The sequence below is a fragment of the Triticum dicoccoides genome, chromosome 4B (assembly GCF_002162155.2).
Source record: "Triticum dicoccoides isolate Atlit2015 ecotype Zavitan chromosome 4B, WEW_v2.0, whole genome shotgun sequence".
NCBI classification, from domain to species: Eukaryota; Viridiplantae; Streptophyta; class Magnoliopsida; order Poales; family Poaceae; genus Triticum; species Triticum dicoccoides.
Window position 1 is genome coordinate 126,898,364 of NC_041387.1, and position 24,789 is coordinate 126,923,152.

Here is a 24,789-nt window from a genome sequence, read left to right on the forward strand (position 1 = left end):
GTCGGCGCGGGGTTCGCTCGGAGCCGGAGGGGGAGTAGATGCGGGTGGGCGTATGCGTCGGGGGGGAGCTCGAGGTGGGGGGGCTGGTACAAGAGTCAAAGTGGGGAGGAAGGGCGGAGGCTGCGGCTCGTTTCGGCGTGGACACGGTGCATGAACCCGATGCCGCCCGCGCGCATCATGAGGCAGAGTCCACGGTTGATACGGCGTGTGGTTTGTGCGGTGGGTGCGGGGAGGGGAGGAATATCCGGCGGTGTGAAGTGGCAGTAATTCCCCTCGGGGGACACCGAAGATTGACTGAACCCGGTCTACGATGGTGCAGCCAGAGGTAGGGGCGCGAACGTGCCCGTGTACCGACGGCGCGATGTGTCTCTGGTGCATGAGGTGGGTGTATGGGAAAAGGATGGTGAGGGGCGAAACGGTAACTCTGCGTTGGCCGTGGAAGGAACGCCGCGTGGTTCCGAGAAAAAGAGCACCCCCTGTCGCTGTGCGGTCGCTGTTTGGCTGTTCCTTGCGCTTTACTTGAAAATTAATGACATGTGGGCCCCGGCGGCTTGGGGGCTAGCGGGTGTACGTGGCGTTCTGGTGATTGCCGGGAGGGAGCAACTGGTCCGTGCGTTTTGCTGCTGCCTTGTCGGTCTCCGCAGACGGACGACCCTATGGCATCGGCAGCAAGGGTACGTGCCAATGCCAACCACCAAGAGGGGCTTCGGTTTAACTTTCAACTGTCATCATTTTCTAAACAGTTTGTCTAATTTACATTTAGATGTTTTTAAGAATGTTACGTTTAAGCTTTCACAAATATATAATGCAGCAATAAGAAAAAAAAACTAGGACAAAAAATAGACCACAAATAAAGTGAACATCAGCTTAGATGTGACATAACTATGTCACATCTAGATGTGTCCTAGACCCCTTTCTAAAATTCAACCTACAGTGTTGTATTGTTTGCAGTTTATTATCCCCTTTTGCGAATTTCGGACTAGTATTGTTCAAGCTATGCATCATTGATTGTGGCCGTGGTAGCTTCTGTTGAGTATCGTGATTAGTTAGAAAAGATAGGATAAGTAGGATTTATTCAACATTGTCTTATACTTCAAGTAGATTATGTACTTTTATACATATGCCCATAAGGCTCAAGCAAATACATCATCCATTACATCGATCTTCTCTCTATTCCTTTTACATGATATTAACCTAACCTCGATCCACAACCCTAGCCGTCGCTGCCGCTTCCGTACCGCACCGCTCTCAGGGCATCGATCTCCATGATCGCCACCGGGGACCGCGTCGCCCGTACCTAGTGTTCATTCGTCGGTCGTGTTGATCGGCTGCTCTAAAGAGTCTTTTCCCTGTCCTATGATCTGGTTTTCTCTCTCCCGTCGATCACATTGATCGGCGTGTCGGCGTTCTGGATACGGGGGTACCCGGATTTGCCTGCCTGCGGCCCACTACGTGGCTCCATCGACGGTCTGGTACGGCCAGCTTCGGCATCAACAACTCAAGACCCTCGCGAGGCGAGCGACGCTAAGACCTCCAAGGGGATCCTCCTTAGGCTGGCTCCCGAGGGGCGGAGAGTTCTATGCAAGGCGCACCTCACGAGGCTCAGCTGACGTGAGCCATGACGACCAAGGCCAGACGGGCGCCAGCGGGCGCAGAGTACCAGTTTCCTCTTTGGTGCAAAGGAGGCAAGCAGCAGGCGTGGAGTCCCGAAGAATCAGCCAAAGGTTTTCATTCCGGTGCAACAAGACCAAGACCGTCAGGACGACAGGACGGAGGTCATCGCCGAGCCCACCGCGGCGTCACGACCAGAGGCTTTCGAAGGCGAAGACCACTTTAGTCAGGATAGGATGTACTTCTTGTCCCCCTTCAAATCTGGACGTTGTGGGATCCCTTCCCGCCAACATTTGGGAAGAGGACCCAGGCCACTATAAATAGGACTTAGCCACCACCATAGAAGGGAAGGTCGAATCGAGAGGGAAAGAGCAGACAAAGGATCAGATCCATTCTCACTCGACCACCTCACCAGCTCTCCCGAGCCCAAGAACACCTCACCTCCTGAGGCTAGTTCATCCACTGTACTAGTTCATCCTCAGCCCCTCGATGCAATCCACCAAAACGCTGGAGTAAGGTATTACACCGTGTAACCCACAAGTATAGGGGATAATTTTTTTTGACCTTGAAGACTGCAGGGCTTGCACCCCACAACATTTTATTAATGAAAAAGAAACAGAGACAATACAAAGTTTCCTCAAGGTGAGGAAAAGGAAAAAAACAAAAGAGGAAGAAACAACTAAAGAAGACTATACAAGTATAGGGGATAATTGTAGCCTCTTTCGATAAGTAAGAGTGTCGAACCCAATGAGGAGCTAAAGGTAGAACAAATATTCTCTCAAGTCCTATCTGCCACTGATACGACTCTACGCACGCTTAGTGTTCGCTTTACCTAGAACAAGTATGAAACTAGAAGTACTTTGTAGGTGTGATAGGATAGGTTTGCAAGATAATAAAGAACACGTAAATATAAACTAGGGGTTGTTTAGATAAAGAAGCAATAAAGTAAATATAGCGAGTGTGGAAAAGTGGTGGTAGGAGTTGTGAAATTGTCCCTAAGCAATTGACTACGTTACTAGACCGGTAATCACTATTGCAATTCTATTTGAGGGAGAGGCATAAGCTAACATACTTTCTCTTCTTGGATCATATGCACTTATGATTGGAACTCTAGCAACACTACAAAAAAAAGATACATCCGTGACATTTTGGACCGAATGAAAATTAATTCTGTCATACATATGACACTTCTATGACGATAATTATGACAAAACCCGGTATCATCATAGATGTGGTGGGCTCCTACTTCTATGACAAAAAATCATGACAGAAAATGGGCTTTTCGTCCTGGACGGGCCGGAGACGCAGCTGCATGACATTCTTTGGGCCGTCCATGACGGAAAAAACCGTGGTAGAAGCGAGGGGAAGGAAAATTTCGGGGAGTTGCCAGTTACGGTGGGAGGTCGGGGGCCGAGCGATGCGCGTTTCTCTCGTACACGTGCGAGGCATTGGCTCTAACTGAACCCAAGCGAGGCGTTGGGCTCTAACTGAACCCGAGCGATTGCACTGCAGGCTACGCGTTACTGAACCCGAGCGATCGATCGATGGCTGTTAACTGAACCCGATGGAGCGATTCCTTCGCTACTGCTGCTAACTGAAGCTGATCGATTGGATGAACAGTGAGCGTTGCCGGGGGGGTGGATGAATAGTAAGCGGTGGCGTTGCCTCTGGATGAATAGGACCCCGTGGTGTGGAGGGCTGAACAGTAGACGGTGGAGGGGTGGCCGTGGAGGGGTGGTTGAATAGGCGCCCGTGGTGTGGAGGGTTGGATGAACAGTAGAGGGTTGGATGAACAGTAGACGGTGGAGGGCTGGATGAACAGTAGACGATGGAGGGGTGGTTGAACAGTAGCCGGTGGAGTAGCGCGCGGTGGAGGCTGGATGAACAGGAGCCCGTGGAGGCTGGAGGAGGTCGACGGTAGCCCGTGGAGGCTGGAGGAGGTCGACGGTGGAGATGAACAGTATCCCGTGGAGTCCCGTTTTGCGGTACGCCACACCCTTCCCGATGAACATGACCCCCGTTTCGACCGTAGCTCTCCAACACAAATCTGTTTCGTCCGTTTTGCGGTATGCCACACCCTTCCCGATCAACAGGACCCCGTTTCGACCGTAGGAGGTCCGTTTCCTCCGTTTTGCGGTACGCCACACCCCTCCCGATCAACAGGACCCCGTTCCGAACGTAGGAGGTCCGTTTCCTCCGTTGTGCAGTACGCCAGGCCTCGTTTTCATCGCCTGTTCCGTCCAAGCCCTCCCGATGAACACGACCATGCATTTCGTTCCGCCCCAGCCGGTTGGCTCCCACGCATTCTGTTGCCTCCCGATGAACACGACGCATTCCGTTGCCTCCCCATGAACACGACGACGACGCTGTTTCTCCGTTCCGACCCAACCATGTATGTATGCGCGAGTAGGCGTTCGAGACCCTGCCCGTATGTACGTATGTGTCCGTATTTTCTTTCTTGCACCCTCGCCGCTGTACGTACATGTACATGCTACGTGCGCGCCTCTACATCGACCAGTATATACATACATGTTCGCGACCAGAATGACAACGCTACGTACACTTCGACCAGGTGGGTCCTGACTGTCAGGCACTTCCTTGCCTGCGAAGATGTAGCTGGTGGGTCCCAGCAGTCAGGGGGGTGAATCATTTTTTTTGCCCAGACGCACTTCCTTGTGTGCGAAGATGTAGCTGGTGGGTCCCAGCAGTCAAGGGGGCGAATCATTTTTTTTGCCCGGACGCACTTCCTTGAGTGCAAAGGTGTAGCTAGTGGGTCCCAGCAGTCAGGGGGAAAACATTTTTTTTTTGCGAAATACGATGGCCCGTCCGGTGGGTCCCCCCTGTCAGGTGGAGGAATAATTATTTTGCGCGTAATAAGGAGGCACTTCCTTGCTGCGGCCGTGGACCCAGCTGTCAGCGTCTCCACGCACAGTACTCTTTCGATGGAAGTCGGTCGTTGACCACATTGACCACGCAGCGCCGAGAACACCACGGCGGTGGACGACGACGAGGCCTAGGAAGGGGATGACACGAAGGTAGGGAAGACTCGGCAGTTGTTTCCCACGTGGAGGGGAGTACGACTGTACGAGGGTTTACTGGTTCGTTTGCCGTCTTCGGAGAATAATAACAGGTGTGGGTGAGTAGAGGGATGACTAGGCCAGCGATGGGAGTACGGTGGGGCGGTGAGGCCTGCGCGGCAGCACAGCCGGCCACGGGGAGGAGGGAGCAGGCAGTCCCGCCGGCGCTTGTTTGAGCGGCTGGAGCAGGAAGAGCAGAGATTGAAGAAGCACGACGGCCGTTGGATGGACATCCAACCGTCACTGCTTGTGCGTCAACCTTTTTTTTCAGGAAAGCCTCAAATCTGTGGAAAACAGCATACATCCCATCTGCCATTATTTCTAATAATTTACAGCCCATTTGCTAATTCTTAAGGGTTTTTTTGGAGCCCATATTCTTTTTGTTAGCATTACATCCCATATTGTGGCCACGGTTAAAAAATTATATGAAATTTTGCATATTTTGGTGCGGTCCGAACTGTTTTTAATCCCGAAATTTTGACTGACATTCAAACTGATTTTAAAAATAAATGTATATCAATATAAAATCCAACAAATTCTCCATGCATAAAAATTAATGTAATCTAAAATCTTGAAATGAAAAAAAATATTTGAAACTAATTGCCGGTTTGATGTGTTTTAAAAATGTACATCCCATTTCTCATTACTGACGGGCCAGTTTCTCGGACAGCCGAATGAAAGCTCTCCTCGTCTTGAAAGATTTGCAGCCCAACAGGCCTGACAAAGCGACACTTGGCAAATCACAAAAAAACTGGGCTGTGGCCGTGGACCCAGCTGTCAGCCTCTCCACGTACAGTACTCTTTCGATGGAAGTTGTTCCTTGACCATGTTGACCACGCCGCACGGAGAGCCCCATGGCGGTGGACGACGACGAGGCCTAGGAAGGGGACGACGCGGAGCCGGGGAAGACGCGGCAGTGGAAGCCCGCGCGGAGAGGAGTACGAGGGTTCACTGGTTCGGCTGCGGTGTGAGGCTGCCGTCGCCGCAGGGCATGGCCAGCGGTGGGAATAGTAGGGGGCAGTGAGGCCTCCGCGGCAGCACAGCCGGCCACGGGAGGCAAGAGCATGCGGCACGCCTGGCGCTGCTTTGGGCGGCTGGAGCAAGAAGACCAGAGGTTGAAGAAGCACTACGGCCGTTGGATGGACATCGTACGGTCACTGGAGCTAGAATCGTTCATATTGACTAAGTTCACAAAGCCCTTCGTCCCCGTCAACTTAGTAGTCCCACAAGACAGCCTCCCACCAAGGTGGGTCCCAGCTAGCCGGGGGAGTATTCATTTTTTTGTGCGTAATAAGGAGGCACTTCCGGTGGGTCTGAGCTGACAGCGGGGGAAACGTTTTTTTCACGAAATATGGTGGCCCGTCCGGTGGGTCCCAGCAGTCAGGGGGAAACGATTTTTTCGCCAAATACTGGTGGCCCGTGCGATGGGTCCCCGCTGTCAGGTGGAGGAATAATTATTTTTCGCGTAATAAGGAGGCACTTCCTTGCAGCTGCCGTGGACCCAGCTGTCAGCCTCTCCACGTACAGTACTCTTCGGATGGAAGTCGGTCGTTGACCACATTGACCACGCCGCGCCGAGAGCACCACGGCGGTGGACGACGGCGAGGCCTAGGAAGGGGATGATGTGGAGCCGGGCCACGAGAGGCAGGAGCAGGCGGTAGCACAGCCGGCCACGGGAGGCAGGAGCAGGTGGCATGACCGGCGCTGCTTTGGGCGGCTGGAGCAAGAAGACCAGAGGTTGAAGAAGCACTATGGCCGTTGGATGGACATCATACGGTCACTGGAGTATTGACTAAGTTGACAAAGCCCTCCATCCCCATCAACTTAGTAGGCCCACTAGTCAGCCCAACAATATGGTGGGTCCCAGCTAGCAGGGGGTATTCATTTTTTTGGGCGTAATAAGGAGGCACTTCCTTGCGTGTGAAGATATAGCTGGTGGGTCCGACCTGTCAGCGGGGGGAACGTTTTTTTCACGAAATACAGAGGCCCTTCTTGTGGGTCCTAGCTGTCAGGTGGAGGAATCATTATTTTGCGCGTAATAAGGAGGCATTTCCTTGCGTGCGGCCTTGGACCCAACTGTCAGCCTCTCCACGTACAGTCCACTTCCGATGGATGTCATTCATTGACCACGTTGACCAGGCCGCGCCAAGAGCACCAGGGCGGTGGACGACAGTGAGGCCTAGGAAGGGAACGACACGGAGCCAGGGAATACTCGGCAGTTGTTTCCCACACGGAGGAGTACGAGGTTTTACTGGTTTGTCTACCGTCGCCGGAGAATAACAACATGTGTGGGTGAGTAGAGGGATGGCTAGGCCAGCGATGGGAGTACGGTGGGGCCGTGAGGCCTGCGCGGTAGCATAGCCGGCCGCGGGAGGAGGGAGCAGGCAGTCCCGCCGGCGCTTGTTTGAGCGGCTGGAGCAAGAAGAGCAGAAATTGAAGAAGCACGACAGCCATTGGATGGACATCCAACAGTCACTGCTCTCGTGTGTTGACTAAGTTGACAGGGCATTGCGTGTGCGTCAACCTTTTTTTTATGAAAGCATACGCGTCAGCCTGTAGTAGGCGCACAAGTCAGCCTCAAATCTGTGGAAAACAGCATACAACCCATCTGCCATTATTTCTAATAATGTACAACCCATTTGCTAATTCTTAAGATTTTTTTGGATCCCATCTTCTTTTTGTTAGCATTACACCCCATATTGTGGCCACGGTTAAAAACTATACGAAATTTTGCATATTTCGGTGCAGTCAACCGTTATTAATCCAGAAATATCAATTCACATTCAAACTATTTTGAAAAATAATTTATATAAATATAAAATCCAAATAATTTTCCACGCATAAAAATCAATGGAATTTAAGATCTTGTAATGAAAAAAAATTGAAACTAATTCCCGGTTTGATGTGTTTTAGAAATGTACATGCCATTTCTGGGCAAACCGAATGAAACTCTAATCGTCTTGAAAGATTTGCAGCCCAGCAGGCCCGATAAACCAAGTAGGCCTTGTTTGGGTATTTGTTTAAAAAAATAGAACTGGGCTAGCCATTTTCAGCAAGAAAAAAAAACACAACTGGGCTCATGATGTGGTAAACATAAATAAAACCCTGGCTAGACGGGCCACAGCCCCCGCACAACCCCGTTGTTACCCTGATCCGTCGCTAAAACTAGTATAAATAACAACTGCTTGTTCCTCAAAAAAAACTGCGCGACTTGCTGGGTCCCTGGTGTCAGCCGCTCGTAGTGTAATTCTCTCATTTATTGACTACGTTGACAATGGCGTGAGCCCCAGATGTCCAACCATTAGGAGGAACCATATTTTTGGGCTTGTACTATAGAGGCACTTGCTTGCGTACTGCCATGACGCTGGTGGGTCCCTACTGTCATCCTCTCCACGTACAGTCATCTCCTTGTTCCTCTCGGTTGTTGACGATGTTGACAACGCAAGAGGGCGGCGCACCGCGCACGGCGAGCGAACCAAGGCCGCAAGGCGGAGGACGACGGCGAGGCCTCGGACGGAACGAACAGGAGCCGTTGAAGATGCGCCGGTCCAGTCGCAGGCGGAGGGGAGTACGAGGGTTGACTGGTTCGGGCACGGGTGCGTGTTGGGGCTGACGTCGCCGGAGAATAACATGACGTGTGGGGGAATAGAGGGAGGGACTGGCCAACATTGGAGGGTACGTACGGTAGGGCGGCGGAGGCGCAGCCAGCCATGGGAGGCGGGAGCAGGAAGAGCCGACGGGGTGGTTTGGTTTGGGCGGCTGGAGGAAGAAGAAGACAAGAGATAGAAGATACACGACAGATGTTGGATGTCAATCCAACGGCTGGTAGGCAGAATCGTTTGTTAACTGGCTAGTAAATCAACACCACCTTGGATAGGCTATTTCCTCGCAGGTCCCAAATGTCAGAATCCAAATCTGTCATGGTCATGCAGCCTTTCCTATGAAAATCTACAGCCCATTTGATGTGCTAGTTCGAAATAAGTTTGTGGGTGCTGGTGGGGGCTAATCACTTGGCTTCTGTAATGCACAGTGAGCTCAAGCAGCCGACGTGAGTGATGTTATTTCCCTTGGTTGTGATTTGTTACAATATTTCACTCTAAATTAAACGAATGGCAAGCCGTTTGCCTTGTTTCAAAGAAAATACGACAGCCACAGCCGAGTTGAAAAGGGCAGGAACATCTAACTCCAGCTTACAAACTGTACAAAAGCACGAAGGTTGATTGTTCATCAGGTTTACAAAAAAACCAGATTGAAAAGGGCAACAACATCTAACTCCAGCACTGTTTTCGGCAGTCACAGTCAAATGGATCGGTCAGGTCCATAGAATGAACATCCTGGGTCGTAAAATTTACTGGATTATTACCACAATATGTTGTAAATAGAAGCCCGGCACGTTCAGAAGCTCTTTTGCCCACGTGAAACTCCTTTTTTCTCTTCGACATACCCATCCGTCAAAACCATGCTGCTGATAAACTTAAGCCTGATGGACAATAGTAACCTCGCATTCAACAGGAAGAATGTGACAAATCTTGTGTTTGCACGGTTGGCTACATATCGTTCTAACGTTATTGTCTTCAATCGAATCTCATGAGAAGTGAGAAAATCCCGATGCTTACGAATCCACCGATTGGTTATAACTTTCTTACCCCGTCCTATTGCCTAAATAGACATGAAGATTGAAAACAGTTAAGGTCTAAAAGAAGAGTGTCGAAAGAGCAACAATTGAACGGTTAATTCTAGTACACTATATGCGGGCTTCCAATGTGCGTGAAATTATCACCTTTATATACAACTTCTCCAGACATGGAAAGCATTACAGCAAGCCAATAATCTTGTTCAGATCAAAACTATTCATTTGGATATATAAGATCTTGACAGAATCCAGCACCATTGATAGGCCATCCATGGAGAAACTCTTCATTGGGCATAGAACATAATATTAGTACAAAATGTGTACTCCAAGATGATATATAAATTATGCGCAGAAATTTAAAATGCAGCTTATGGTTACAAGTGTAGATGATAATATAAAGTACCTAAAGAACTATGGAGCCAAACACCATATTGAAATGAGCACAGAGATCATGTATTACACCCAAGGTCTCCAGTTTAGGCGCAGAGAGGACGGTTATTTGCAACGGTGAATAACTAGAATCAAGGATCAACCTTTGAATTGAAGGGGCATCTTGGATGATGAGCTGCCTTCCGTTAAAAGAAATTCCAATTCTGACAAGGTTAGGCGACTTTATTTGGAGACAACCGATTCTAACTGTGAAAACAAGCACCAAGCACTCCAGCGCAGGGCAACTGGAGTGGATGATGCTGTGCAATGAGGCCTCCGATATACGAACCCGCACAAGTGAAAGTTTCTTGAGAAATGGGAGTCGAAGGTTTAGTACCAGATTGTCTGGTAGGTAGCACAGCGCAAAGGTGGCGGTGTGGAGAGAGAGGAGGAAAACCGCAAGATGGACATCGGTGCTGAGGGCACAAGTTCATGGCGTTCGGTATGGGGTATGTGATTTCCAGGGGAATAGTAGAACTCAAGCAGCTGTAGTTCTGTGAATTTAGGGGATTTCAGCCAGGCGTCCACCGTGCAGGGCATGGTATGCTTGCTCAGGTAGCATAACGGGATGCAGAGGCTTTGAACGGAGCCCTGGTGGGAGGAGATGATGGCTCTGGGGATTTCAAAATCATTGAAGAGAGATAGCTGACGACAGTCGAGATTAAGGGGCACGACGCGCCATAGAGGGCGCCACCTAATTGAGAGGACTTGGGTGCGGCAGCAATCCTTGGTGGGGAGAAGCGAGATGATCTCCCCAAGGACGGCGTCCGAGAGATCACTGATGCGGTCCACCCGAGATTCTACGGGTTCCTGGGATCCGGTGGGGACGGGGTCGCCGCTTCTCCCCTTGCTGCCGGGTGCGGGATCTACAACAGGCGTCACCGCTGGCGGGAGCCTCATCTTCTTGGTGCTGGGGTCAGCCGACTCCATTTTCCTCGAGGGCGTCGCGTCGCGCTCACGGATTTGAGCAGAGTAACGAATGACGAACCTAGTTGTAGTGCGAGCGAAGAAGAAGGGGAGCTGGGGGTTTTCTGTAGGAGTGAGGAAGAAGGGGAGCTAGGGTTTTCTGTAGGAGTGAGGTGAGGAATTTGGGGGTACGAGTGGAGCGAGCTGACGTGAGCTGGGTGGGAGCAAGGAGGAAGAAGAGCACCCAACTTTTTTTTGGGGGGGGGGGCGGTGTGCTGGGTGTGGGTAGCGCCTTTTGAATTGATTTTACTATTTACTAGTGTGGATTGGCTGTTTTGTGTTGGGCCCAGAGAAACAATTACTACTAGTACAGTGGAGACACTCTATAGCTACCCAGAAAAATAATTACTACTAGTACAGTGGAGACACTCTACCGCTTCTGGCTCCTCCTAGGTCATTGAAACGTCTCCCTCTACTGAATGCCGTTATACTTCTGTTCACCGACATGCGGGCCATGCAGCGCGCGGGCTAAATGCCATCCACCAAATTAGAAGGCAGTATGCAGGCGGAGAGTCACCCCGGTCGTAGCGCGGCAGTAACGAGCCGTCGTATCACAAAACCCCACCTCCCCGCAGTCTAAGTTTGACGGACAAAGCAACCATCATTTCACTCTTCGTTGAATCCCCTTCTCCCTCACCGTCTTCAAGAAAGGCAACACTCGCATCTGCCACTGTTCTTCTCTCCCAACGAAGGGAAGGTAAGCGGATCCGTGATGTTGGTAGATTTTTGTTCAGAAAAAAAAAGAACTTTTGCAAAGCAGTAACCGATCCTCACTCTCTTTTTTGTTTTATTGTCATTGCGATTGTGTTTTCCTTTCAGTGGTCTCCTAGTATTCGCCAGTTTCATGATGGACCAAGGAGAACCAGGCAAAGATCTGCTGATATTGGAGCAGACGCGGGAGGCTGATCCCCACGAGACAGAGAGCTCCAAGAAGATGGAGGCAACCACCGAGCCGACCCCAGATACGCTCACGGCCACTACTGAGATGGTCAACGCCTCGTTTGAGGTAACAGCCCCCATGGCACTGCAGGAGCAGTTTTCCCCCTTCGAGGATGTGTCCCCCCCCCCGCTGAGCTGCCCAAGGTGATTTCCTTCTTTGCCGATCTTGATTGTGGTTTTTCATGTAAGTACGTGGTGATTTTTTAGAAAAGGAAGTATGTGATGATTAATAATGCAAAATTTTATTAGCTTCGATGCCATGCTATACATAGTGGTTTAAATAACTTGTGTTTCTTATACTGAAAAGTAATTCAGAATTTGTTTCTGTTTCAATTAGAGCCCTGATGCATACAAGGATTGTGTGGTTGTGCATGTCACTCGCTATGAGGCGGACGACCTGAATATATGCACTGGGAAAACATAGTTCTTAGGCTGTTGGATCCTGGAAGCCATTTGCGGTTATACCAATGAAGAGGTGTATTCCAGCATCACTGTTGTCAGGCGTGTTGTCCAGGGTGTACTGAAGCACAAGAAGTTCAAAGCTACTCCTTCGTTTGTGAGGCATACTGTTCTTGTGAAGCTTATGCAGGAAGATGATGTGGCATGCCTCCACAAACAAGTTTATCAGTGGCAAGGCCACAAGGTTGTCTTCATGAAGGTTCACAGGATTGAGCTGTTGTGGGACGTCCTCGATGATGTTCATGGCAAGGTCCGTCTTGTATCCAGCCCAAATTAGATTGAGGCATGAAATAGTTGCCCCAACTAGTGTTTAATAGTAGTTTGGATTGTGTCTAATTATCCGAACCTTGCCTGTTATCGACCCCTCTGGGGCTAGTACTCTGTTTGAATCCATCTATGGGAACTGCTGCTACTTTTGTGTGCCCGTGAATCATGTGAGAACCATCGTAATTGTTGCCGAAACAGATGCGTCCTCACTAGTTTTTTCATGAATATGGCATGGTAAGACATAAGTTGTCACGGTTTATCATACGAGCAGTGTGTGTTTTGATGAAATAGAGCACTCGTTCGAGAACCGTGTGCCGACGTATACATAAGTACTTGTAAACACTGTTGGTGCTACCCCACTTGTAAGCAGTTGTGCAAACACGGCACATTGGCTCAGCTCGCTTCAACACAAGGCTATCGACCAGCTAACAATCAAAAATCTGCTGTCTGACATATAAGCAACTATGTATCTTGTTACAGTGGTTCATGCAGTTAATTGAGGCCACAATGTAATATATTCCAAACGTTCAACGCTAGTCCAGCGCTCATGTGGAACACTCACATTAAACTCGTCTTCATAAAAATCTTGAAAAGCATAAGTTAAGTAGTTTTATACATCTCAATGATTCATAGAACATAACAAACATATACTAGTTCACAACAAAAGACAAAGTTGTGAGAAGGTTTACAAATCAGGAAAAAACAAGCAAGGCTTCTCTGAGCAAAGGCCCTCCTGGCAGGCTTAAATTTCCTGGAGTTCACTCTGGTTTTTTCTTGTTGCCACCATCCAGGGTTAGGTTCTCTCATTCCAGAATAACCAATTATAATTGTGGTCTCAGCTGGAATGCTGAACTGAACCATGCAGTGTACTGACCAGGTGAAATTCTTGTGCATTCCACTAAATTTAAGCACCGCTATTTGCAGAAATAAGCAGACCACAATGCCTCTTGTCCGCGCACTTGTCCAAAAATCTGCCGTGCAGCCGTGCCAGCTAGTCCTCGGTCCATGGATGAACTGGTAGAAAGTGCATTCTAGACTAGGATGCAGTTGTTTTCACTCGTCCCTGCACTGCAATCAGGAAGTAAAACATACGAATCAGCTTCTTTTAGATTGCGTTGGTCATTCTACCTTAGTTACTACCAATGTAGGGATACCTTGAAGACGGGAGGTTAGACGACGGCAACGAGGGATAGGTATCTCATTTTGCGCAGTTGTACTAAAACTGAGGTGTGTGCTTTTGATTGCGCGGATAGAAACGATACGGAGACAGACATCCCGAAACGATATGGAGACAAACATCCCTGTTTGCGCAAATACGAAATACGGTTATTTAAACAGTGACAGATATTACTACTTTCCCCCGTTTCCTCTTAGAACCAAGTCCTAGATTCATGCTACAACTTTCCCACTTTCTTCCCTGTTTGAACCAACGCTTTGAGTTGACTGTATGAACTAGCTTTACTTCTAATAATAGTAGAAGTCTAGGTGGCTTTGGAACAACGGACGGAAGTAGAGAAGGATCCACACAAAGGGGGAAGAGCTAGGGCAGTAGAGCAAGGCAGGTTTCGAAGGAATATATACCTGAGGGTCGTCGGCATGTGGAAAAGACGGCGTCGGGAGGCCGCATCTTGGCCACAATACCGCAGGGGGAAGAAGGGGTTGGAGGCCCTCCCGAGCCGGCGCTCTCTCGGAGAGAATGACACGGCCGCCGATCGGGACGCGTGGGCACCCGTTGGTCTCCTCCCTCACCGCCGACGACAGCGTGAACGATGCACCTACACCCCCTGCCTCGGTCGAGATTGTCCGGCCGGATTTGTGACCAGCCGTGAGCTGAGAGAGAGAGTGTGGCCACCTATGTCTTGCTTAGATCTGCAGAGCATGAGAGAGTGAACGAGAGGAACCCTAGTAAAGCACGCGCTAAGGCTCCTGCTTTTATATATAGTGGAGTGATTTTGTTGTGCCGGCTTCAAAAAAATGCGCTCCTACGTGTACCCGCGAGTGTAAGTGCATCTAGTGCCCCTTAGTGATTTTGGTGTATTGAAGACTTATAGGTTAAGGGACTGATGCGTTTGTGAGTGTACACACATTTATAAGTCTATGAGGAGTTTGATATTTATAGAGAAATTCGACCCCTAAAAATGAAGTTCTTCGTCTGAAGACTTTGGATATCTGAAGACTTTCTGTAGACTTTGAAAGTGAAGAAATTGGTGTGACCTTGAAGACTTGGTATTCATTCGACGAACATGAAGCCTGAAGACTTTTGTTTTCGTAGTTTCATTTTCTCTTTCTTGAGTCATAGGAAACACCGTACTGTTAAAGGGAGTCGAGGAAATACTAAGGAAAAATTTCCATGTGATGCTCAACTCAAAATCCTACACCTACCAATCCCTTCGAGTGAAGCCTTTGGAAATCTCATACAGTTCAGTCATATTCTTCAGTGACAGAGACGAAGTTCTTCTGGTCTCTGAGAAATTTGTTCTGACTGTGGAGTTAGGAATTCACCAGTGTGGATTACCTACATAGTGAGGAACATGATAGCCCTGAGGATTTTGATAGTCAAAATTCCGACCGTTGCTGTGCTATGCGCCAGCGGTTCCAAAATATCTACCCACCTAACAGTCATATTAGACAAGGGCATTTATGTCTTATCATGTCGGGCTGCTCCCTAGGCTATAAATAGCCGCCCCCTTCAACCACTAGCTGGTTGGCTGCTCCGAGAGAAACTGACACTTTTCAATTGAGAGCATCCCATCCTCCGAGGACTTTGAGCAAAAATCATCAAGTGAGGAAAATCCAAACCCAACACCTACAAACCCAAAGTGATTGAGCATCACTGAAGAGATTGATCCTGTGCGGATCCGACGCTTGTTACCTTTGAAGACTATGCTTCTTCCAGATGGTTAGGCGTCAAGGTCTAGAGCATCCAAGAGGAATTGTGGATCGCCGAGTGACCAAGTTTGTGAAGGTTCGAAAGTCACCTGAAGACTTACCACGAGTGATTGGGCGAGGTCTGTGTGACCTTAGCTCAAGGAGAATACGGTGAGGACTGTGTGTCCGGGACTGGGAGTCCTCGAGTTTAAAACTCAGCCGCTCCAACCAGATGTACAACTGAGACAGCAGTTGGAACTGTTCTACAAAATCATTGTCTTCACCAAGCCCACTGGTTCTATTTCCTCAACTCTTTCATTTCCTCATGTCTGTTGTAGTGTGCCTATTCATATCTGTTTGAAGACTTTGACTGAAGACTTTCTCAATTTCCTCAGATCAATTTCTTCAGTCTGTCCGTCTTCTTTCTTGTGTTATCCTGTGTTTACACTTTCTGTACTCTGTGTTTGTCTTCATCTTGACATGATGACTATGCTTGTGTTCTGTTATGTTTACTTCTGAGTACTTATTCCGCTGCTAGTAGTTCTTCATTTAGGAATTTCCTCACCGGCAAATTCCTTGGTGAAAAATTTATAAAAATCGTCTATTCACCCCCCCTCTAGTCGATATAACGCACTTTCAATTGGTATCAGAGCATGGCACTCCCTTGTTCTGTGTGATTTTGGTTTAACCGCCTGGAGTTTTAGTTATGTCGACCACAGGTATGATCAAGGTCTCTGCTGGGTGTCCTACCTTCGATGGAACAGACTACCCCTACTATAAGAACAAGATGCGAATGCATCTTGAGGCAATTGACAACGATCTCTGGTATGTTGTGGAAAATGGTGTTCCCACAGTCTCACCCTCTCTGAACGCTACTGATGTGAAGAGATTCAAGCAACTCGATTCTCAAGTGAAGAATATCATATGTGGTCATCTGAGCAAAGGACAGTATGGAAGAGTGAGTGCTTTGGAAACTGCTAAGCTTATCTGGGATAGGCTGTCCAAAGTAAATGAAGGAGTCTCAACTCAACGTGACTCTCGTGTTAACGTTCTTCGCAATCTCTTCAACCGCTTCAAGAGACTCGACAATGAAAATGTTCAGCAAACCTTTGATCGCCTCACTGACATCTCAAATGAGCTTCAAGCGCTTGGCGCCACTGACATCACCGACCATGAGGTGGTGAAGAAATTGCTGAGATTGCTAGATTCCTCATTTGACACTCTAGCACTGATGATTCAAGAGCGTGCTGACTACAAGTCACTTGATCCCGCTGATATCCTCAAGAGGCTAAACACTCATGAGTTCCAGCTTGCTGAGAAGAGAGATCTCTACGGTTTGAGCTATGGCAGATCACGTGCTTTGAAGGCCAAGGCAGTCTCTGAGTCTGAAGATGAAGACTCTACTAGCAGCCTTGGTGACCCTGAAGAACTGAGCCAGGAACTTGCATTGCTCGTGAAGAAATTTCAGAAGTTCTCAAGACGTGGTCTCTTTGGAAAACCCTCAAGGAGCAATGATTCCTCATCCAGTGACCACAAGAAGAGGCTATGCCACAAATGTAAGAAACCTGGTCACTACATCCAAGATTGTCCTCAATGGGATAAGGAATCAAAGAAGAAGAAATACAAGGATTACAGTTCTGATGACGCAAAGAAGAAGAAGAAATCTTCAAAGTCTTCATCATCAAAATCCTCGACGTCTTCATCTCACAAGAAGAGCAGCTCTAAGAAGGCTCGGGAATTCATTGGCAAGGAAATGGACTCTGAGGCTGAATCTGAGGAACATGAGGACGAGGAGGCATCTGAGGAGTCAGAGTCTGGTGTGGCAAGCCTAGCTCTCGCTACTGCATTCGTCAGCAAGTCTATCTTCAACTCTGAAGAAAACGACTCCACCAACAAGGCTGATGAAGGCAATGATGACTACGCTCCCACCTATTGCTTCATGGCAAAGGGTGCCAAGGTAACTAAATATGCCTCCTCTGACTCAAGTGAGGATGAGTCTGATGAAAATCTCAAACCCAGCTACTCTAAACTTGCTAAAATTGCTGTGAAACAACAAAAGGCTTTTGAAAAGGTTCAAAACATGCTAGACAAAAGTGATGATATGTTGGGTGAAGAAATGGATCGCACTAAAACCTTGACTGAAAATCTTCAGAGACTTCAGTCCAGGTTTGACAATCTTCAAGGTCATCATAACACTCTCTTATCTGATCACGAGAAGCTTTCTTATGAATTTCTTCAAAGAAAGCAAGATCTTGAGAAGTTAAGAGTGGATTATGAAGATCTTCAGAAGGAGCACGATTCATTACTTGCTCAACAAATCAGCGCTACCCAGGAAGAATTTGTTCCGCCATGTCTGAAGTGCATTGAACGTGAAACTGCTAATTCCTCACCTGAATGTTCAAATGCTTCTAATGCTACAAATTCTTCATATGTCTCTGCTGTCACTAATTCCTCATCTGAGGCCAATGCAAGTATCACTGATGATGCAGGGTTGAAGGAATTGTACATGACAGGCATGTACAAAAGCCTCAAAGGGCATCAGACTCATTGTGATGTGCTCAAAAAGCAAATCCTCAACAGAAACCCTAGGAAAGAGGGTATTGCCTTTGAGAGGAAACTCAATGCTGATGGAACATATTGGAAGCCTGAGCAGTACCCCAAAACCTCATGGGTTGCTGCAAAGGGACCTCCAGTTGATCCATCCAACTTATCTGGTTTTACATGTGAATCTCCTCATTCTTCTGATGAGTCATTTGACTCTAACTATAAACTGTTCAAAAATCAGAATGGCGAAGTATTTGCTAGATATGTTGGGACTAACTGTAGGAACGGTTCCTCTATGAAGAAAATCTGGGTTCCCAAAAGTTGCCTTGAAAGTCTTCAGGTGAATGTTCTCATGACACCATCTGTGAAGAAAAGGAACTCCAGATCAAATTCTTCATATGAACCAAATTCTTCATATGGATCCAAGTCCTCAGGTGGACCAAATTCCTCACGTGGATCAAATTCCTCAAAAGGATCAAAGTCCTCATATGATCATCATCGTGCTAACCCTTCTGTTTCGCAGGGTAGAGCTAAGGGCTATGAATATGTGCATTATTCTTCAAATCATTATGTTCATAAGTCCTCGAAGAATTTCTCTGCTTATTCATATGCTTACCCTAACACATCTTATGTGAAACGAAGTGGACTGGCGACCATGCCACCTTTCTCATATGGTGCTCACAGAGTGATGAATTCTTTTCCACCCCTCCAGATGTGGGTGGTGAAGAAAAATAACTAATCTCTTGTGCAGGGTCAGGTCTCCAGTCGTGCTCAAAACGATTGAAGAATTTGCTGGAGACTTGAACAGTGCCTGATAGGACGCAGGCTAATCATGATGAGATGAACCTTCATTTCACACGTCCTCATACTGATTATCTGTTCAAATCACTTGATGAAATTGACCTGATGATACTGATGTCATATTCTTCACTGGTGAAGTATATGAGTTTGTAAGTTGCACTAATTCATCTGCAGGATGATCAACCCAAGGCAAATGAGTGGGTCCTCGATAGTGGATGTACAAATCACATGACTGGTGACAAGAATCTCTTGATGGATGCTCCCTTATCACCGTCACATCTGAAGCATATCATATTCGCTGACAAAGGCAAAAGTCAGGTAAGGGTTTCATGCTTGGTTATGGAGGACTCGCACACCTACAGAGTCTTCAACACCGTTCTTCACAAGGTTGTTGAAACTGTAGATGTGCGGTTCGATGAAACTAATGGCTCGCAAAGAGAGCACCTACCTTTTGTGATAGATGAACCAGCACCTGAGGATTCTATCAAGTTCAAAGCCACTAAGGATGTCATTCCTACTGAAGAATCTGCTGAAGAATTCATTCCCGTACATGATGAACATCGAGCTGGCGCACCTGAAGAAAATGGTGCTGAGGAAAATGCTCCTGAAGAAAATGCGGATCAAATTCCTCGAAGACAACCCGCTCATCCTTGTATTGCAAATGAAGTGCAAATCGAGAAGATCATCGATGACATTGAAGCACCAGGTCCTCTCACACGCTCAAAAGCTTCACATTTATCTAACTTTTGTGGGCACTTTGCGTTTGTCTCTATCACAGAGCCCACTAAGGTAGATGAAGCATTTCTGGAGCCTAAGTGGATTCAAGCCATGCAAGAAGAATTACATCATTTCGAGCTCAACAACGTCTGGGAACTGGTCAAACGTCCAGATCCTCGCAAGCACAACATTATTGGCACAAAGTGGATCTACCGCAACAAGCAAGATGAAAACGACCTTGTGGTGAGGAATAAGGCACGACTTGTAGCTCAAGGCTACACACAGGTTGAAGGAATTGACTTCGATGAAACTTTTGCACCTGTTGCTAGACTTGAGGCTATTCGCATATTACTTGCCTATGCTAACCATCATGATATTATCTTACAACAAATGGATGTAAAAGTGCATTCCTGAATGGTAAGATTGAGGAAGAAGTATATGTTGCTCAACCCCCAGGTTTTGAAGATCCAAAGAATCCTGATAAAGTCTTCAAGCTCAACAAGGCCCTGTATGGCCTCAAGCAAGCCCCTCAGGCGTGGTATGATACTTTGAAAGAATTCTTCGTGAAGAATGGCTTCAAACCCGGTTCACTCGATCCAACTCTTTTCACTAAGTCTTATGATGGTGAATTGTTTGTGTGCCAAATATATGTTGATGATATCATTTCCGGCTGTACTGACCAACGATATAGTGATGAATTTGCTTATATGATGAGTGAAGAACATCAAATGTCTATGATGGGAGAGTTGAAATTCTTCTTAGGTCTTCAAATTCGTCAACAGCGCAATGGAATATTCATATCTCAAGAGAAATACCTCAAGGACGTATTGAGGAAATTCGGCATGCAAGATTGCAAATGGGTCAAAATTCCAATGCCCATAAATGGCCATCTATGCACTGATGAAAATGGTAAAGACTTCGATCGAAAGGTATACCCCTCCATGATTGGCTCTTTATTGTACCTATGTGCATCTAGGCCGGATATTATGCTTAGTGTTTGCATGTGTGCCCGATTTCAAGCTACACCGAAGGAATCACACCATAAGGCTGTGAAGCATATTCTTCGATACTTAGCTCACACACCAACACTTGGACTATGGTATTCCAAGGGCTCCACTTTTGATCTCATTGGATATTCAGACTCTGACTATGCTGGTGATCGCGTGGACCGCAAGTCAACATCTGGTACATGTCATTTCCTCGGACGATCTTTGGTCTGTTGGTCCTCGAAGAAACAGAACTGTGTATCTCTCTCCACTGCAGAAGCTGAGTACATTGCTACTGGATCGTGCTGTGCTCAACTACTATGGATGAAGCAAACACTCAAGGACTATGGCGTCAACGTGAAGAATGTGCCTCTCTACTGTGACAATGAGAGTGCCATCAAGATTGCTCATAACCCAGTTTAGCACTCGAAGACCAAGCACATTCAAATTCGTCATCATTTTCTTCGTGATCATGTGTTGAAGGGCGACATCTCCATTGACCACGTCAGCACTGAAGATCAATTGGCCGATATCTTCACAAAGCCCTTGGATGAGAAGAGATGTAGCAAGTTGTGGTGTGAGCTAAATATCCTAGAATCTTCGAATGTTCTCTGAAATGGACACACATCCTAACACTTATGCTGACTTGATGACTTAGATGCACAACACACGAAGTAATGTTTTTCTTCAATCAATGAAGACTAACCCTCTAAGTGTGAAGAAATTGATTCTCAGAGCCCTACGACAATTGTACACGGTATCTGAAATCAGCTTTCTTATACGGTGGGTTACGCCACCAACCAAAGTTGAAAATCTTCAATTTGAGTTTTTCTTCGTTTTTGAAATTCCTCAGTTTTTCAAATTCTTCAACTTTGCATTGTCTTCACTCTTTCCCGTGTTTTTCTTCATTCGAATATATATATATATATATATATATATATATATATATATACATATGAGTTTTAAGTCCTCTACAACATTCACTTATTGTTATTTCTTCAAGTTGATTTCTTCTGCTAAGTGAATGTGATCGGACCCTTCCCCCTCTATGCTAAAATCAATCCAGTCTATTCACAAATTCCTCATATGCGTTCTATTTGAAACTCGTTCAAATTCTTCACTGTGTCCTTGACAGCTGAAGAAATTGCGAACGGAACTTTAAAACTTATCTTATCTGAATTTTCGGCTTTGCCGCTCAAACCGTTCCGCATCCCACGATATATTTATCTATTCACCCACGATCCTACACAATCGCCACCTCACAGTACATGGGTGACACATGTCATGCGGATGAGAAGGGTCAGGGGTAGGTTCGTCCTAAATCTTCGGGCGAACAGTTTTTCACTGCGACTATAAATACCCCCTCACCCCTTCCTCACTTCCTTTACTCCGCTCGAACTCTCTCTCCCGCTCGAGCTTCTCAAACCCTAGTGCCGCCGCTACTCCATCGTCGCCGGTGAGGAAGAGCTTCACTGCCTCGACCTCGTCGCTGTCGTACTCGCGCCGGCCGCAGAAATCTTCACTCCGCCGCCGCCGTAGCCGTCTTCCTCCGCCAAGTTAGGGCGTGGAAGATCTGAACTGACGAACTTCACATCTGTTCTTCCCAGTTCGTCGTGTTCTTCACTTCGGGTAATTAAAAGTTACTTTTAACTGCTCGCTTTGATTCTCAAGTTTTTCTGAAAATCTTCAAAGGTGTTTATTCTTCAATTCTTCACACACACAAACACCTCACATGTCATCTGTTCTTGATTTGTTTCTCTAAGCTATGATTTTCTTCAAGATTCCTCAATTGTGTGGATTTTCAATCTACACAACTCTGGAACCTAAGACAAAGAACGCTTAGTGAAATTCCTCAAGACTCATCTGGTCAAATTCCTCAAACTTGTTCCTCTTTTGAAAAACCCTCTGAGAACGCATATGACCTCTCCAAATTCCTCGCAACTACACTGTGTTTACATGTACAAATGTCCGCTGCTGAATCACTAGGTTCTCGTCAACTTAACTCATTTGCAGCGTTCCTCGAAGAAAAGTTGCATACTTCTTCAGAGAATTCAATTGTTCAAATTCCTCAACTGAAGAAAATGGCAGATGGAAAGAAGCCACAAAAGGGAGGAGAGAAGCCTGATGTCATGACTGCTTTTGAGATCCCTGAGGACATTTACGCAGGCTATTGCACACCTGATGAGGCCAAGTTTGGTAAGGAGAACAAAAATCAGCGCAAGGTGCGCATATAGAGGATTGAAAGGAGATGGGCACGGGAATGGAGGAAGTACATGTATGTAACTCCCAAGTACATGAAGAGATTCACACTCAACCTCCATGCCCAAGACTTCCATTGGCACCAGGCCAGTTGCGGATCCCACTAGCCTCAAGCGCGGTGAGGATTATCCTGACGAATGGGCAAAGCGCCAAGCCAAACTGGCTAAGCAAGCAAAGGAAGCAGTGAGGAAATTCAACGCTGACACTGCTGCTGCTGCTGCCTCTGCTAGGCCTCTGCCAGTCAGCCCAATAAGGCTATGCCCAAGAAGCCTGCACACAAGTCTAGTGCTTCACCTTCAATGCCCTCATGGCCAAGCTCCTCTGCTATGCCATCAAGGCCAGATTCCTCAAGGCCCTCACGGCAAATTCATCATCAGCCTCATCATCATCAGAAGGTACATGGAAGGCGACCTGCTTCTTGTGAGGACTTGGGCGAGTGCCTCGTCTAGCAGTGGCCTTTTTCTTCAGCAGAGAGGGACCAGCTGAGGAATTTCGAGCAGCAGAAGAGCTTCCAGATGCTCCTGAGGCAATAGAGAAGCCTTGAGTCCTTTGGCACGTGGCGAGATGCACAGGTGCCGAGGATTTTGTCGGAGCAGCTGAAGACTTTGACGGAGGAGCTCCTCCACCGAAGAAATTCAAGAGGGTCAAGGTTCCTTCCATTGTGGCCATCTCATATCCTTCATCACGCGCCACGGACGAGCATGAAGACTTGGACGACACTGCAGCAGGCCCTACTTCGACTCAAGACCCTGACAACGCTGGCGTTCCTCCATCAACATGATATTCTTCAGGGGCGTTAGTCCTCAGTTTCAACCCTTTTGGTCATTCGATGACAAAGGGGGAGAAATTTGAGTTAGTCTTCAAGCCGGTCTATCCTATATGGGCGTTTTTTTGCTAAGTTACAACTCTCGTTCTTCTGATGACTTTGCTAGATCGAGTTGTAATCTTAAACTCTATGGTGACCTGATACTTTTGCTGTGTTCTTCTGCATGCTTATTCCTCATTAATGTTAATGCACGCATGCTGAATTACATCAGTCACCATATTTCATCATGCATTTCAAATTCTTCATATTATATATCAAATGCGTCTATGAATTACAAGATATAGGGGGAGATCTCCATGATTATACTCTTCAAGTGTGCATTGCTTCAAAGGCAAATTCCTCACTATGCACATCTTCAGGGGGAGTTCTTCTATATCTTGCAATCAAATTCCTCAATGTTAGTATTTATAATTCATATATTTATCCCGGTTGGAAACTTAACCTATATTGTCATCAATCACCAAAAAGGGGGAGACTGTAAGTGCATCTAGTGCCCCTTAGTGATTTTGGTGTATTGAAGACTTATAGGTTAAGGGACTGATGCGTTTGTGAGTGTACATAGGTCTATAAGTCTATGAGGAGTTTGATATTTACAGAGAAAGTCGACCCCTAAAAATGAAGTTCTTCGTCTGAAGACTTTGGATATCTGAAGACTTTCTGAAAACTTTGAAAGTGAAGAAATTGGTGTGACCTTGAAGACTTGGTATTCATTCGAGCAACATGAAGCGTGAAGACTTTTGTTTTCGTAGTTTCATTTTCTCTTTCTTGAGTCATAGGAAACACTGTACTGTTAAAGGGGGTCAAGGAAATACTGAGGAAAAATTTCCATGTGATGCTCAACTCAAAATCCTACACCTACCAATCCCTTCGAGTGAAGCCTTTGGAAATCTCATACAGTTCAGTCATATTCTTCAGTGACAGAGATGAAGTTCTTCTGGTCTCTGAGGAATTTGTTCTGACTGAGGAGTTAGGAATTCACCAGTGTGGATTACCTACACAGTGAGGAACATGATAGCCCTGAGGATTTTGATAGTCAAAATTCTGACCGTTGCTGTGCTATGCGCCAGTGGTTCCAAAATATCTACCCACCTAACGGTCATATCAGACAAGGGCATTTATGTCTTATCATGTCGGGCTGCTCCCTAGGCTATAAATAGCCGCCCCCTTCAACCACTAGCTGGTTGGCTGCTCCGAGAGAAACTGACACTTTTCAATTGAGAGCATCCCATCCTCCGAGGACTTTGAGCGAAAATCATCAAGTGAGGAAAATCCAAACCCAACACCTACAAACCCAAAGTGATTGAGCATCACTGAAGAGATTGATCCTATGTGGATCCGACGCTTGTTACCTTTGAAGACTGTGCTTCTTCCAGACGGTTAGGCGTCAAGGTCTAGAGCATCCAAGAG

The 24,789-nt window shown here is 47.0% G+C and overlaps 1 protein-coding gene across 1 annotated transcript in view; it reads right to left on the reverse strand.

The window, feature by feature from the left end:
- Positions 1-24,789, reverse strand: part of LOC119292583 — a 90,064-nt gene that overhangs the window by 4,082 nt on the left and 61,193 nt on the right. The window lies entirely within an intron of this gene.